Genomic DNA, 14,479 nt, shown 5'->3' with positions numbered 1-14,479 from the left:
TTTGAAAAGTAACTGGTTTTGTCATGCAAGTGCAAGGAGAACCAGAAATTATGATAAGCTAGAATTTATTGAAGATTTACTTGAGATCTGGAATCAGTATTGAAGAGATGGATCTGTCCCAGTTCCTCCATGATAGGTGATGGACAGTTAGTTGCATATAGAGGACATTGTACATTTTGAGCTTATATACCTTCAAAGTCAGTAGAAGGGAATGAAAATTTGCCATATTTAAACCATTAAATTTTGTAATAAAGTTTTATTAAAAATTTTTTTGAGAGAGAGAGGATGTGCACATGTGCACAGGGTGGGGGAGGGGTAGAGGGAGAATTCCAAGCAGGCTCTACACCCAGCACGGAGCCTGACAAGGGCTTTAATCTCACAACCTCAAGATCATGATCTGCGCTCACATCAAGAGTTGCATGCTTAACCAACTGAACCACTCAGATGCCCCAAATTTTGTAATAAAGTTTTAAACACTATCCCTTTATTATTACGTCCATAAATTACTCATAAAAATAAAAAGGGTCCATTGGACCCTGATGGTAAATGATGCTGACAATTTTTCCTCGGTGTACTGGGGGTTAAGGTTAGTGAGGCAAAATATCAATTATAAAAATCAAGTAAACCCCACTGTGTTAGTATCCATCCACTCCATTTCCCCTTCCTACCTTCCCATACATGCTCACCATTAAGGATTGATGATTGTTTTAAATCACTGAATGAGAGACATTGTCATATAGCCTCTCAGGTGATTCTCTCCTTTGGAACTCAGTGCTTCCCAAAGTTCAGTGGGATAAGAATTACTGTACAGGACACATAACATGGATACTTATTTTAGTGTATGGTATACGGGACTTTCAAAGTTAATTTTGAGCATTGAAGGCTTTTGCTTTGAAACCTTTAGAACCTGATTGTCTTAGTCTGTTGGTCCGCTGTGGCAGAATACCATCGACTGTGTGACTGACGAGCAGACATTTCTTTCTCACGGTTCTGGAGGCTGGAAGTCTGAGATCTGGGTGCTAGCATGGTTGGCTTCCTGGTGAGAGCTTGCTTCCTGGTTACATCTGCATATGGCTTTCTTGGAGTGTGTGTCAGGAGAGGGGGGGAGTGAGAGCATGAACGAGCAGGCAGATTGTAAGCTAGGTGTTTGGGATGGCTGTGCAGGATGGTGTTTGTGGAGGGGAGGACTCACAGTTGTGCATCGACCAGAGCTAGACCCCTTAAGCGATAGAGGCAAGCACGTTACCCCCCCCCCCCGCCCATTCTGGGATGTCCAGGGGTGTGGGGCTAGTGTGGGTGCAGCAGATGGATTGGACAGGGAGACCTCTGAGGAAGGGACACCCTGAGACGTCAAATGGCAAATTAGAGACAGAAAGGAAGAGGTGATTTTGAGAAGCTTGTGGGGGACAAACTAGCAAGGTGACCTGCTTGTGCACGTGATGAGTAAGTGGGGAAAATGGTGGCAGTTTAGGTCTCTCTTACCATTCCCTCCTGCACCTGCACCGTGTCCCTCCCTGTCTCCTCCACAACATCTCAATCAGTGCCATCACCACATTTCCGGGTGCTCCCCGACACTGCCACCAGGAATCGTCTTTGATACCAAGTCAGTCTTTTCCTCCTCCCTTCATGCTTCTGTGTGGAATTTGTCACAGATTCTTATTTCTGACTTCAAAATACATATGATTCTATTCACCTCCCACCATTGCTGCCATCGGCTCCTCTTTGTCTTGTATATTGCTGTGGGATCACCCAGCTGGTCTTCTGCTTCTCCTTTTGCTTACTGGCACTCTCTCCGGTTCAAATTCTCTGCACGGTAGCCAGACTGAGGAAAGACCAAACCAAACGAACCAACAAAAATAAACCCCAAACCAAATCATACCGCTCAGCTGCTTAACCCTAGAAGGCTTCTCAGAATCCCTTTTATACTCCTGACCGTGGGCCTGATGGCACGGCAAAATCTGGCTCTGCTGGTTTTGAAGTCCTCATGGGAGCCACTCTCACCCTTCCTCATTCCCTTCCAGCACCTTCTTTTCACACTGCAAACAGGCCAACCTCTTCCCTGCCTTAGAGCCTTCGTGCAGGCTATTCCCACAGATCCAGGGCTTTGCCCGGTTATTACCTTATTTATTTATTTAAATGGTTTGTTGTGTCTTATTCTTTCTCCCACTCATAATGAATTATAAGTGCCTGAAGGAGCTGGTGTCTGCCACGGTCAATGTTCAATCCTTAGCGCCTACTAGAGTCCCTGACTCATAGCAGATTAAGTGTGTGTCTGGTATGTGTGTATGTGTGGTTATTGGATGACAAAATGCCTCCTGGTTCTATTAGCAGAACTGAGACTTAGGGAGGGGAAGCCCAGGCTGATGGGGAGGGGTGAACTGAAGGGTCAGTGGGTGTCCTTCCAACTCTTGCGGCATTTCATAGTTAGGCCGAGGCCTGATCCCATACTGCTTTGTGCCGGAACTATTCGTGGGTTGAAAGTGCTTTCGAGCACGTCACTCCCTTAAACCTCTCTATAACCTTGGGAGGGATATTATTCCCATTCTACTGATGGAAAACCTTGAACTCAGAGATTCTTGCCCAAGACACACACACAGCTGGAGAGGTCCAAGTCCAGATTTGGACATGAGTACTCAAACTCCCAATTCTTTGTTTTTTATTATTGTCCTGGAAGTCATAGCTCACTTCTCCATCCCTACCAGTGAACAATAAAGGTTATAGATCATATTGAAAAACACTTTCATTTTGATGCTGAATGAAATGATTTTAGTTAGCATGATGGTCAAAGGAATTCAGTACCTCTGTATGTATATGTAATACTTCTATGTCTTTTTTCCATAAGCTCTTAAAACCTTGAAAAAGGCAGAAGAACTAGGAAAAGAACTAAGTGAAAGAGAGAACATTAAGAGAAGCCCTCAAAGCAAAGAAATGGAGAGGAACAAAGGTAAGATTATAATCTAAAAGGAAGCCAAAGAATATTTTCTCAAACTTGTTTTTTTTGGCAAGGTCACAAACTAAGGAAATGGGTAACAAGATAAATTAGGCACACAGAAATAAAGCAAGAAGGCAGATAACTGGTGAGAAAAAAGGGAGAAAAGTGCCCCCCAGGGGAAAGCAGAGGAAAGGAGAGACTGACCAGATGGGGTGACTCTGAGAAGCTTGGGTATGCTATCATCAACTACATGATGTTCATTGTGGGCCTGGCACATGGGGCGTGTTTATTGGCTGTTGGTGTTAGCTGACAGTGGAGATGAAGAGCAAGGAGAGTCCTTGTGCACATGGGGAACACCTTCTGGATGGGTAGAGAGGGCAGAGACTTTGGATCAAGATGCCATGAGGTTCACATCTCAGCCTTGACATTGATTAGCTGTGTGACCGAGGCCAGGTGACTTAGCCTCTCTGAACTTCAGTCCACTCAACATAAGCCCAGGGATAATACCACGTACTTTGTAGGGTTGTTGTAGGATTAAATGAGATAGTGTGTCAAAATGCCTTGGTCAGTGCTTGGCACCTGCCAGGCACTAAATAGCCATTGTTTTCCACAGTGATCAAAGCAAGAGGTGATGGTTACTTTCTGACCGACATTCGAGTTTCAGTAGAAACTGTGACATTCTGTTGCTTTGGGCACCCTCAGATCCTCAGAAGGCAGGAAACAGAGTTGGGGAGCTGCCCCCTCCTCCTACCTTGGTTCCAGTGCACCTTCTAGATGGTGAGATCGGGGTGGGTTTCATCTTGGGGCAGCTGTATGGGTAGTGATTGGGTACATTTTTATTTGCAGGGTACTGTGTGCAGTAACGTCTCACATTTGCTTTTTAAAAGTGCCTTAATGGACTGCTATAGTAGAAGGAGAAAAATCTTTCATTCGTATGTGTATGTCATTCAAATGGTATTTTTAAAGATTTATTTTTGTGTGTTCACGATGTTCTTGAATAATGTTTCCATAAGTACGGTCAAAGATAAAACTTGCACGGTGCGCAAAATCTGGTCATGCATATTTTAAAGTGTGACCGTCTTTTGGCCGGCCTCGGGCTCCATTTGCCCAGCTCTTCTCTGGCCATGTTTCCTTAGGAGGGCTTGCTTGAGCTGGCTCACCTGCCAGGAAACTTCTGAACACTGGCCAAGCTGATGGTGGCGCCCTCTGCTGGTGTCACCCCTCTCCCCTTTACCCCCCAACAGCTAGGCTCTCCAACGGAACCAGTCATTTGTTCAGTAGATACCCGGTGAGCATTGCTGATGTGCTGGGAGCTGTGCTGGGCTTTGTGGAATCTGGTGGTGAGTAAGATGGGCAAGGTCGCTAGTCTCATGCAGCAAAAAGTGATGAGAAGATACAGTGTCTGAGGGCCTCTGTCAGGGAGGAGGGTCTGGGATGACCTCCTTGAAGAGAGATTATTTCTTGAATGACACAAAAAATTGAGTGATGCAAAAAGATCGCCCATTATGAAGATCAGGAGAGGCTGCTTCCAGGCAGAAGCAGGTAAATACCAGGGCCTCGAGGTTGGCATTTGGTTTGGCTAGTTCACGGAACTGGAAAGAGGCTGGCATGGCTGGAGCCTGGTGAGTGATGTCTGGAGAGTGGCAGGAGATGAGTACTTGAGGGCCGGTGGCCAGAGTAAGGAGTATGGATGTCTTGGCTAGCTCTGGCTGCTACCACAAAATACCGTCTACCGGGCAGCTTAAACGCCAGACGTGGATTTCCTCCCAGTTCCGGAGACTGGAAGTCTGAGTTCAGGGTGCCAGCAGGGTGGGGTTGGGAGCACGTTTCCTGGCTTGCTGATGGCTGTTCTTCTTAATGTGTCCTTACCTGGTGGAGAGAGAATGAGAACAAGCTCTCTGGTGTCTCTTCTCATAAGGGCACCAATCCCATCATGAGGGTCCCACCCCCACGACCTCATCTAACCCCAGGCACCTCCTGAAGGTCCCACCTCCAGGTGCCATCACGGGGCACCAAGAGGCACCCAAAGGTGTCAGCTCTCAAGATGCAGAGGAGAACCCAGCAGCTGTGAATGCCTGCCTCTGTTCTCACTCAGTAAGTCTCCGGTCCCCGGATTCCTGAGTCAGCCTCAGACTGGGAAGGAAGACAAGTCTCTCACAGACCGGGCAGCGTTCGGAGTTTGAGAGCGAGGAGCACCACCTCGGGAAGGCAGAGAATTGGTGGAAGCTGGCTAGGCAATGGCCCTCAGTCAGGCCTGACAGATGGAGCAGAGGTTCTCTGTGCCACCGGAGAAGGGCCTTCCATGCGGGCTCAGGGCAGCCCGGGAAATGACTCACTGATGTCCCTCCTTTTCTCACGCTTTTAGAAGCACCGTCCTCTGATGGCTCTCTCTGCCGCCAGGACGGCACCAGGGGCCTGAAGTGACTTCCTGGGAGCCAGGTGGTGAGGTCACCATGGAAGGAACGTGTCAGGGCTCTTTTGCTCTGAGGCGGGTCTCCGTAGCTCCCGAGACCCACTCTGCGGTCACCGAGCCAACCCTGGGGTCTGTTTTCTTGTCCCTGCTGCCCCACCGCTCTCCATCTGCTTCTCCCCTGTACATTCTGTTTTGCTTCATTCTGTAGCAGTTTCTGCAAATTTGAAGACCTGCTCTTTGCAGCAAACGAACGATAAGCTTGCTGAAGTCGGATTGCTTCCGACTGATGCTCTGGTCCTGGATGCAGCTGCGGCTTTTGGTAAACATTTGTCTGTTGAATCAGTTGGTGGTTCTGACCTATTCTCAGTTAACCAAGGACCAAGATGGGTCTGTGTGTGGGGGGGAGGCTCTGTATTTAGGCAATTTATGTCAGGATCACCAGTCATCTGTCATTAGCTTGTCCCCTTTGTGCCATACATGCATTCCACCGTGCAGTTCCTGGGCTTTCTACTTTTCTTTAAATTGGCTCACGTTTTCCCCTGACATGATTAATCCCAGCTGAAAATTTGATAGCATGACTGTGTGTGAAAACCACTATCACCTTCCATAAATAAAAGGTGATTGTAAAAAGAAAGCCAAATCTCTGAAATGGAAAGCACGTGTTTCTTGCCCCATGAGTCATCTCAAGGGTTCTAGGAATCCGCACGTCACACTTTGGGGAATTGTGATGTACATGACAAGTGAGGATATGTTTAGGAAGATGACAGCCGTCCCCGGATGCACTTCTGGATCTTGGGCACCTTCCCATCCTGTGCGCTGTGGGTGTGACAGCCAGGGACTGCCACTTGCCACGGGCTGCACAGGGAGGCAGTGGGTGACAAGTGAGCAGTACTCTGGTGCCGTGCTCCGGTCGTTGGAGACACCTGGCTCCTTGACCTTCTGACCTGCGTCAGGCTCTTCCTGGGACTGGGACACAGTATTCTTCCTCTGTTAGCTGCTAGTCTGAGAACAGTTGTGGAGGAGGGGGAGGAGGGGGCGGGAGGGGACCAGAAGGGGAGGGGGAGGAGGTAGGGGTGGATGCAAAGGAAAGGAGAACTGGCTGTGGAGCAAAGGCTGGTCAGTCAGTAGCTGCCAGGAGGAGAGAGCACGATGAGGGACCAGAAAGTGGAGGGGACGGGCTGAGAGGTGTGCCTTGCTGCAGGGAAGTGGTTTTGGCCGAGAGCCAGGGGAGAGTGAAGTGTGCATTTGTCTGTTGAGCCTGGAGGCGCTGGCTGGGTGGACAGAAGCAACACTTTGATTCTTACACTGCAGTGTGTAACCCTCTGTAGGATAAAAGATTTTAAGAGGAAAAGGCAAGGTACAAGTGTGAAAATAGTATGATTATTATTCAGGTAATGGTTTTCATTCTGTGTTAGATGTTTGGACTTGGCTTAATTGCCAGTTTGGATCAAATGACACAGCAGATCATCTGTGAGCCTCCAGATTCTAAGTCTGTTATGTCCTGACTCACCGTAGGTGCAAAGACTCAGAGAGGACAGGGGCCTTGGTGGGAAGCAGCTCCCCAGAGCCCCTTAACTGAGCCACTCCCAACATGACTGACATTCCCAGAACGTGAACAGAAGTCTGGTGGGGGGGGGGGCTTCCTAACAGGTGACCCCTTAGCTTCCCAGGGCCCCTCTAGCACTGTGCAGGCTAATGCTAGTGCTTAAGGCCGCAGCCCCTGCCCTCTGCGCTCTGGGTTCTGGGCTCCTATGCAGACATCATCCTGGTTGGGGACAGGCTGTTGGGGAACCAGTGCACCTGGTGGAGGACCTGGTGGAGGCATTGCAAGCTTCTTCCCCCTTTAGACCTGGTTGCTCGTAGGGTTGGGCCAGGCTGCTGTGCTTGCAGGTGGGCAAACCAGCCACCACGTGTGTGCTTGCGGCCTGCGCTTGAGTCCTGCATTTATCTCCTTGCCTTATGCTTCCAGACAAATCATCTCACCCCTCACACTTAAGTTGACTACCTTGAATCCCAGCTTTGCCCCTTGCTTGCTGTGTGACTTTGGGCAAGTTGTTAACCTCTCTGTTCCTCTCTTTCTCTGTAAAATGGTGCTAATAATCATACCTCTCTCTTAGAGTTGTGAAGATTAAGAGACTTGATGTATGTGAGTCTGCAAAGCCCCGAGAGAAGCCCCGCTTCTCAGTGTCCCCAGCCATCCCCAGGCTCTAGCCAGCTTGTGCTGTTGCCTGTATCATGGGCAACCTTTAACAAACCCCAGAGGCCAGGACACAGGCTCAAGACCTCTTCACAGAGTCCTGTCCCTGCTGACACTCCTGCCTTGTGGCCCCTGCGTTTGGCTCACTGTCCTCAGCACTCTGTTATGCCATCGTCTCCTAGGCCAGCCTGCCTCAGCACCCCTCATCCTGCCCTTCCTTGCTCCTGAACCCAAAGCTTCTTGTCAGGTTAGCTTTATGGAGTAACTTGGCTAGGTCATAGGACCCAGTCATTGGTTGAATCAGACGCTGCTCTTAGTGTTGCTGTGATGATATTTTGTGGCAATGGTTAACATCCACCCTTAGTGGTCCTTAAGAAAAGAATGTTACCCTTGTTGTTGTTGGTGGGGGGGCGCCCATAAAGTCACCTGAAGGCTGTGAGAGCAAAACTGAGGTCTTGTCGGGATGGAATTCTGCCTCGGGACTGTGGCATCGGCTGCTGTGTGTTTCCCAGCCTGCTGGCACCCCCAGAGTTCTGCCGTGCCAGCTCCCCATGACCACACGAGCCTGTTCCTCCCAAGTGTGTGTGTGTGTGTGTGTGTATACACATTTATCTGTGGGCATGTATGAACAGTCCTACTTCTCTGTGGTTTCGCTTTCCATGGTGTCTGTTACCTGCGGTGAACTATGGTCCAGAAGCAGACGACCCTCCTTCGGATGTGTCATCAGAAGGTCAGGAGTGGCCTCATGCTACATCTTGGTGCCTGTGTCATTCACCTACATTGCCTCCTCTTGTAGGTGTTTTGTTATCTCCTGTCTTCACAAGTGAAATACAGTACAATATTTTGAGAGAGAGAGAGACCACATTCACAAAACGTTATCACAGCATGTCATTATAATTGTTTTGTTTTATGAAGTAGTCACCATGGCTCAGCTCTTACTGTCTCCACTCTAGAAATCAAACATGATCATAGGTATGTACATACAAGAAAACCATAGTATATGTTGGGTTTGGTACCACCAGCAGTATCCACATCTGCTTGGGGTCTTGGAATTTAACCCCTGTGGATGGAGGGAATTGCTCTGTGTACACATACATGTATGTATCACTGAGTCTGTTTCTCTGGAGATCCCTCACTGATACACCTTCTCTGGCATGGCCCAAGCCTTGCTTTCTGGAATCCTTATCTGATATCCAGCCTTCAGGGGCTGTACCCTCCCACCTATCTCTAGTGTTAACGATTGTTGGGAAGCCTCCTTGACTTGGCTTACATGGTGGCTGGTGGGGTTACGTAGCTTTAAGGTTATACAATCATTTTCATATTCGTACTTCTCTGGAGCTTCCTCAGCTCCCAAGGGAAACTGGGCACATAGTAGGTGATTGATTTCCAGATATCTGCTTACTGAATGCATGTGGGCCTCAGTGGTGAGTTGGAGATTATAAACACTTCCCTGGATTTGCAGGGAGAGAATCAAAAGTATCTAGCCCAAGGTCATACTTCAAAGAGTTGGCTTATTCTTTTTGTGTTGGAGCCCCGAGGCTCTAGAATATACCTTAACTGCATTTCTTTCCCCTTTTCCTCCCTCTCCCTGCCCAGCATGGTTTCCAGAACATAAAATACAAGTTCAGATATGGCAGAGGAGACAAGAACATGAAATTCCTGAGCTTTCAGATGGTTATTTGGTTGGTAGACATGGCTTGATTGTTGTTGTACTTGGGAGGACTGTGCCTTGCTCATGGTAGAATATTCTGGGATTTGTCTTCTAAGTGGCCATCCCTTGGGTATCTTCAAGGAGTTCCAAGTGGAAAACCACACAAGTGCCTGTATAAATGCAGATGGCTGAGTAGACTTCGGAGTGGTGACATCCTCGGGACTGGAGGCCAGCCTCTACCATGTAGGCGGCCCCTTCCATGTCCCTGGCAATGCTGCACCACATGACCTGGCATCCTCGGTGAACATTCACTCAAGAAGTTCCTGCCTTGAGCTAGGGAGCTTTTCAGTGTTAACAAAAGCCAAGGCCTTCCTGGAATTTTCTTTTAAAGTCCCAGTACATAACCCTGCTTTACCTCTACTGGGACTTTTTTGGAATTGACAACACTTTTAACCAAAAACACCCCTCTTCTTGGTGGGCGAGGCAGAGTTAATGAGCACAAGGAGGGCATTGCAAATGAGTTTTGAAATGGCAAAAATTCCTTTTATTTTGTCGATTTTATGGAAAGGTCAAATAGTTGAAAAAAAATGTCCTCGATGAGGAGTTATACTTAGGGTTTACAAAAAAGCACACTTTGTTGATAAAATATGAACTGTTTGAAAGATTTATAAGAGTCTAAAATCCTGCATAGCCCTTCAGAATTTGAAGCAGCAGGAAACCACTGTGATATTTTTAAAACAAGTATTTATAAAAGTAATTGGGTACTCTTGATGTGGAATAAGGAGGAAGAAAAAAACTGCTAAGGAAGCTATATTGGACTTGACATAAAAGCGAGGTATGTAATTTGGGAGCAGAATGAAGGGCGGGGAACGTGTACACATAGTACCTGCGGCCCGTCTCGTTCAGAAGAGCCGGAGGCAGCGATGCAGGCACCGGGAGAGAGGGCGGCTCTTCGGGGCCCGCGGGCAGCGCCCAGGTAGCCCAACTTGTTGCTGAAACCCTAGTTTAAAACTCCAAGGCCCTCTGAAACTGATTACATGCAAACAGGACAGAAAACACATGTTTCTGAGGACATTTTGGTTAAAATTAAAAATGTGGTAGAAACAGTGCCAATAATTTACTTGAGAATATCTGAACCAGATGCTGCTAGCCCGTAATTCTGAGTAATTTGCCAAAATTATGTATTTAGTTTAATCCCAGAGATGAAGCTAAAATATGCATGGTTTTTGTTATTTGTGATGCAAAACCAAAACAAAACAAAACAAAACAAAAAACCAAAACTCACACCCCCAAAAAACAAACACAAAAACCCAAAAAAAAAAAGACCCAAATAAAACCTGAGGTGACTTCAGCACATATCGGAGAAAGCACGAGAAAGGGACAGGGTGTCTATCAGCTATGGCTCGAACCTGTGCCGAGTTAAGCAAAGGGCTGTCAGAAATGGATCCTCAGAAAGCAGAAGACCCTAGGAGGTTAGGCAGACATTTTGGAGTAGGTAATTTATGAAATGACAACCTCGTATTAAGAGCGTGTTTCTAGGGGCGCCTGGGTGGCTCAGTCGGTTAAACGGCTGCCTTCGGCTCAGGTCATGATTCCAAGGTCCTGGAATCGAGTCCCGCATTTGGCTCCCTGCTCAGTGGGGAACCTGCTTCTCCCTCTCCCACTCCCCTGCTTGTGTTCCCTCTCTCACTGTCTCTTTCTCTCTCTGTCTCTGTCAAATAAATATATAAAATCTTTAAAAAAAAAAAAAAAAGAGCGTGTTTCTGCTGGGGATGGTTCCTGAGTTGCTCCTACCTGTGGGCCTATCCTCTTGTTTAGGTGATACCAAACATCTGGATGCAAATGGAAAAAAAGTTGATGAGCTGTCTGGTTTCCTCTTCTCTGTGAAGTCAAATAATTGAATATTGGGGCTAGTTGGTCATTAGACAAATGGTTTTTTGTTTCTGTTTAGGTAGTATCTAACTGGACAGAGGCCGTTTAGTGTAGTGGGTAAGCCTGCAGGCTTTGAAGTCAGACTGGCTGGGTTTAAATCCTGTCTTTGGGGAGCCAGTTTTGGGGTAGTTCATTAAGTTCTCTGTGCTTAGTGTTCTCATCTGTGAAATGGGCGTGATAACAGTATTTCCCTTGTAGGGTCTTTTTTGAGGGTTAAATGAGTTAATACTAGTGGGATACTTGAACACAGTAATTGTCCTCAATAAACATTACTCGTTTTCATTCTTCCTAGTATTTGAGTAGTATTGAGACCTAGGAGAGGTCCTTTTGTCTTTTTGACAAAATAAGTAGTCTCACTTGGAGAGGGAGAGGGTTTTTCTGTTTGTTTGTTTGTTTTTTGTTTTTTTTTTTTTAGTTGTGGTAAAATATACAAAACAAACTTTACCATTTTCACTATTTTTTAAGTGTATAGTTCAGGGCCATCAACTATATTCAGAGTGTTGTGCAATCATCATCACATCTACAGAAGAGAATTTTTTTTAAATTATAAAAATAATCCCTAGAATCCACGGCTGGCTTTCAACACCTCAGTTTGGCACTTGTCCCCTCTCTCTCCTGAACCGTTATCATGACTGGTGGTGGGCTTCCTGCTCTTCTCTAGTTCATACATGGCTCTAGAGCCATCTTTCTGAAATGCTGATCTGATCTGTTAGCTTTTGGGGATCTTTCCGCACCCTCCCACCCCGTGTATCTTTCCTGCGAGACAAAGGTTAGCCTCACTAGCATGGCCTTTTTGGAAACTTCATTCCTGATGGCCCTATACTTGGTATACAGGCTCCGAGAAGTGTTTGGGGGCCTCTGCATATGTAGTGCCCTTGGGATAAGGATCTGGGAATCATGCCCATTTTACAGATGAGAAGTGGTGTCAACTTCAGCTTGGGATGGTGCCCCATGTAGAACTGGGTGCTTTTTGGAGTCTATCTTACTGCACACAATTTGAGGGCCACCAGGACCCAGCCAACATTCTCTGCTTCCACACTCCTGCTGGGGGTTGGCCCTTGCATGCTCATTGGAGCTACCAGTGAGTTGGGCCTACGGAGATGTGGGTTCTAGTCCTGCCTCTGCCCCTTATTTGTGGTAGGATCCGACTCTCCATCTCTGGTTGCTTACATGAGGAGGTTGGGTCTTGATGGTCTGTGCGGGGGTGGGTGAGGATAAAGGGTGAAGGATGCTTCCTCAGAAGGGTGGAGAATCATGGTCAGAGGGAGAAGGACAGACCTTATTTACCATTTTGTTCAGTGAGATGGTAGCTGCTCACATTCTGAGAATGTGCAGCCCAGGGCCTGGTCCAGCGCTGATGCCCACTAGTTACCTGTGGAGTAAAGGGATGATCTTGGGCCTCAGTGACACTTTGGTGACACTTTGGACAGTCATTTACTGGTGAGCAGACTCTTTTCTTCGGCTCTGATCACTGACTCCCTAACCTCATCTCCCTCTGTGTTAGCTACTATGCCCTGCATTAGCTAGCCATTGGCCTGTTCTTCTTTTTTTAAAGATTTTATTTATTTATTTGATAGAGACACAAAGAGAGAGGGAACACAAGCAGGGAGAGTGGGAGAGGGAGAAGCAGGCTTCCCACCAAGCAGGGAACCTGATGCAGGGCTCGATCCCAGGACCCCGGGAAACATGACTGAGCTGAAGGCAGATGCTTAACAACTGAGCTACCCCGGTGCCTGACACTGGCCTTTCTTATTCTGCAGTTTCAGTCTACCTTGGGGAATTGACGCCTTTCTTTTGCATGCTTAGAAAGCAACTGAATGCTCAGGAGGCTACATGCCTGCTCTTTGCTTTCCATTTCTTACAGGTGCTCCCATTATTTTGGAAATGATCCCAGAGTTTTCTGGCTTTACAGATGGGACAGGGATCTCTCTGGAGGGGCATGACTTCAGATTCCCCCACGTCTGTGGAGAAAGCTGCTCTTCGGGGTGTCTCTCCTTCTGACCTGGGTCTCACACACTCCCTCATTTCTCTCCTACATTAAGCTGCCCCTGGGGAAGACTTTGCTTGTCTTGAGTAGAGAAAAGTCTGCGAAATGACTTTTTTTTTTTTTTTTTTTGTACTTGGCAGATGCTGTCAGGTTGTTGATGATGTTGAGATTAGACAAGTTAGATCCCTCTTGCTAAGAAGTTTCTACCATGTTTCGCTTTTCTGCTGTTTGCCTGATTTCCAGAAAGGCCCCCAAAGTGAGGCCCCGTCCCATGGAGTCAAGAATGGTGCCATCCGTAGGGTGGACTTGAGGACTTGAGTGTGTGACCGCTGTCCCAGCTGGGGGATCCCAGCTTGCCTCAGCAGAAGGAGACCCCAGAGGTAGGTCATGCGGTTTCCTTTCCGTGCTGCACAGGCAGTCGGGCCACACAGGGCTGCCTGGGCCGCTGCTCCTGGTCATTTAGACCCTAAGCATCTGCAGGGAGGCTGGAAAGAGCAAGCTCTTTCCTTCTTTCCAATCCGAAGAAAGTGTGAAAGGCGAGTGTCACACCAGAAAGGAGCGCCCTTAACTGTGCCTCTGGGGCTGCCAACCGGTCTGCCCCGCCACAGCCCTGCTTGCTGTCAGTGTGTCAGCAAGTCGGCCTGAGCTGCTGCGCCAGGCAGGAGACATCTGCTGCCTCCAGGCAGGGCGGAGGGCCGGCTCCCAGGCGGCCCTTTATTTGGATGAACAGTTTTGCTGGCGATTAGGCCAGGTTGCCGCTGGGAAAGCACCAGCCTGTTGGTGAGGGTGTGGGCGGTCGGGCTGCTTCTGGGTGTGGCTGCTGGTTGGGCTCGCATGCACGCGCACGGGCACGCGCGCACACACACACACACACACACACACACACACACACACGCCAGCCTGCGCGGAAACATGCGTGCGCCACGCCCTCATGCACGTAAGTGCATCATGGACACATGTGCCTCCCACGGAGGCAAATGAATGCACGCACAAGCACATGCTCACACACGTGGATACCCACCTTGCAGCTCCTTTATTAAGCAGGCCAGCATAAGCATCAAGCACCCTGTTTATAGAAATAATAAAGCTGGCAGAAATTAATAAAATAAATGCCAATGCAAAATTTTGTCTTTTTCGCTCTACTCTGTCTCCATTGACACTTTGTCCTTCTTTATTTATTCTTTGTCCCTTCTTTATTTCTCATTCGGCTTTGAGGAGGCAGGCCCCTTCCTCCTTTCACCTTGGCTTTGAAAGCTGCCCTTGAGTGTGATTCTCAGCTCTCCGGCCAGAAGGAAGGTAGTCACCTTGTCTTCTCCGGACACAGTGTCATTTTATGACATCTGAAATCAGGTTGCCTGAACTCATAG

General features: G+C 47.9%; 1 protein-coding gene across 21 annotated transcripts in view; it reads left to right on the top strand.

Annotated features, from left to right (window-relative positions):
* Positions 1-14,479, top strand: part of LOC309862336 (uncharacterized protein) — a 230,645-nt gene that overhangs the window by 8,823 nt on the left and 207,343 nt on the right. For all 21 annotated transcript variants that reach the window (XR_014310423.1, XR_014310424.1, XR_014310446.1 and 18 more), the window contains exon 2: positions 2,843-2,944. The gene's annotated coding sequence lies outside the window, so the exon portion shown is untranslated. The remainder of the gene's footprint in view (positions 1-2,842; positions 2,945-14,479) is intronic.

This window comes from Mustela nivalis, assembly GCF_964662115.1.
Source record: "Mustela nivalis genome assembly, chromosome: 3".
NCBI lineage: Eukaryota > Metazoa > Chordata > Mammalia > Carnivora > Mustelidae > Mustela > Mustela nivalis.
Note: the sequence above shows the minus strand (reverse complement) of the source record. Positions and strands in the feature narration are given on the sequence as shown.